This window comes from Hoplias malabaricus, chromosome 2 (genome assembly GCF_029633855.1).
Source record: "Hoplias malabaricus isolate fHopMal1 chromosome 2, fHopMal1.hap1, whole genome shotgun sequence".
In the NCBI taxonomy this organism is placed as follows: Eukaryota; Metazoa; Chordata; class Actinopteri; order Characiformes; family Erythrinidae; genus Hoplias; species Hoplias malabaricus.
Window position 1 is genome coordinate 17,491,500 of NC_089801.1, and position 2,473 is coordinate 17,493,972.

The 2,473-nt window shown below is 42.1% G+C and overlaps 1 long non-coding RNA gene across 1 annotated transcript; it reads left to right on the forward strand.

Annotated features, from left to right (window-relative positions):
* The first annotated feature begins 818 nt into the window (after positions 1 to 818).
* Positions 819 to 1,520, forward strand: LOC136675010 (uncharacterized). The gene is made up of 3 exons (XR_010796130.1): positions 819 to 856; positions 1,288 to 1,368; positions 1,448 to 1,520. It is a non-coding gene; the product is annotated as an uncharacterized lncRNA (long non-coding RNA).
* Positions 1,521 to 2,473: the final 953 nt, after the last annotated feature.

Below are 2,473 nucleotides of genomic sequence, written 5' to 3' on the forward strand. Positions count from 1 at the left end.
ACCCACTTGTTCACTCACTCACTCTGTTTATATCTGAAAAGGCATTTCCTCTTCCCCTGTGTGTGAAGTGTTTATTTGTGTCCTCAGAGGAGCGGGTGATGGCAGCACTCAGTGAAATAAAAATGAAGGTGGCTGACAGTGTTAAAGCAGCAGGTACGATGCTAACACTAACAGGGCTCTTCTTCACTTTACACTGACACCTAGTGTCCTGGATGTGTCAGGGATTCTGTACTGACCCTTACATTAAAAGTATCTCTGGAAAACATCTGTAAACTGTAGATAAGCAGGACGCAAACACTCACTACACTCTCTCTGTGGTAGCAGCCTCAAGGGAACATGTACTGTACCTTTAATTAGGGAATATAATGGTTATTTATTCTAGATTTAAAGTTGTGTTATTGTCGTATGCCCCGCTTCATCTCCACTTCTATTCTCCACAGTTGTATAATGAAAGATTACAGAGATCCCATGTCTGTAGGTTTGAGTGTGTGAGTGAATGTGTGAGTGTGTGTCACCCTGTGAAGGACTCGCGCTCCCTCCAGGGTGTGTTCCCACCTTGAGGCCAGTGATTCCGTGTAGGCTCCGGACCCACCGGAGTTTCTTAATATCCTTGTGTATGAATGTATTATTGATGTTTTCCTTTTATCTCATGTTTCAGAGTCTCAGAATCGGACTCTGAGTGAGGTGCTGAAGCTGTCGACTTCTCTGCAGACTCTGTCCTCCAGACTCCAGAGTGCAGGTGAAGATGAGGATGAGGATGAGGATGATGGTCTGTTGTTTATTTGGTTCATGTGACTGTGAGCTCCTCTGCTGTTTCTGGTGAAGGGGAAGCTGGAGGGCAGCAGTAAAGCAGCAGGTGGGGAACAGAGTGGCATGTGTTAACTCTAATAAAGTTTTAAGACGCTCTGGAGATTTCTCCACACTTCACACACACTCTCCACCAACACAACTCTGTATAAAACACACTGAAGCTGAGGGACAGGAAGGAAGGGGCTTCTACACTCTCCCCTGGTGTTAGGAGCCTGTTAAAGACGAGGACGTTGTTAAAGCACTGATCTGATCTGTCGCGCTCAGACTGAATATCAGAGATCTGTTTACACCAACTACATCTCCAAACAGCCTCAGTCTGGGCTCCATCACACTCTGTAAACATCCTGCCACTCACACAGTCATTGTCATAAAGTGTAATACTCAAAAAGTTCTCAAAAGGTGTAAAAGTCAATTTATTCATTCATTCATTATTAATCTGTTATTAATATCTGTTTCCTTTTATTTCCTGTGTCTCAGAGTCTCAGGAAAAGATTCTGTCTGAGGTGTTGAAGCTGTCGTCTTCTCTGCAGTCTCTGTCCTCCAAACTCCAGAGCACAGGTGAGGATGATGATGATGATGGTTGTTGTTGTTGTTGTTGTTGTGTGGTTCATTTATTTATTTTTCTGTTGTGTCTCAGAAGAGAGAGTGATTTCTGCTCTGACGGCACTGAAAGCTAAAGACGGGAGCAGCAGTGGAACAGCAGGTGATTAATCATTAAAGGAGCAGTCAGTCACTCCTCTCTTCCACACACAGAGACACAGACAGCAGCACATTCACAGAGACCTCCTCTGACACTGGGTGGACATCAGGGACCAATCAAAATGTAGAACGAAGGAAAAATACGGATGTCTCAGAAAGGGAAATTATAACTCAACGAGTAGAGTTGTTGGTTATTGATAGCTTGTCACTAATGTGCTCTGTAAGTGCTGTTTAAAGTGGAGCAGCAAATTATTCTCTTCATGTTTTTTAAATAAATACAGTGTTATTTCCACAGTTTCTCATTGCTTTAATTCTGACTGCTCTCTGCTGTGCAGCTGTTTCCAGCTGTAAACCTGGATGGACTCTGTTTAGATCCAAATGTGTTTTATTCTCCAAAGACAAACTGATGGAATCACTGATGAAAACACGGGGCAGTGGCGGTGGGCCGATGAGACGCCTTACGTCATGAACTCAGAGTAAGAGACTTTACAACTCACACTGCACTCACACTACCTTCACTTTCCTGGTGTTCCAGCCTGACCCTCTCTGTAAGGACCGTACACATTAAAGGTGCAATCAACAATTTTCTATCATCAAACATTAGCCAACATTATTCATTAAAGTGAATTTACTGCTAAGTACATTAAGTACAACCTATGAGTCTCAACACAGAAACATGTGGCCCCTGGTTCCTCCTCCAAGTCTGACTTGAAATTTTGCATGTTTTTAATTCCCATACTTTACACATTTTCTAAAATGATTCTAAATTATACACTGAATACAAATAACTACAGGCCTAAACTGAATATTTTAAACACAACTATACATTTATGAGAACATAACATTTATGGGAAATAAGTGTTTAAAAAAAGAGAGAGTAGAAGTCAATTTATTATCAGATTTGTGTTTAATCAGTTACAGGGGAAAACAGCGCAGTGCTGGGAGCAGGTCACAGTGGTTCTCT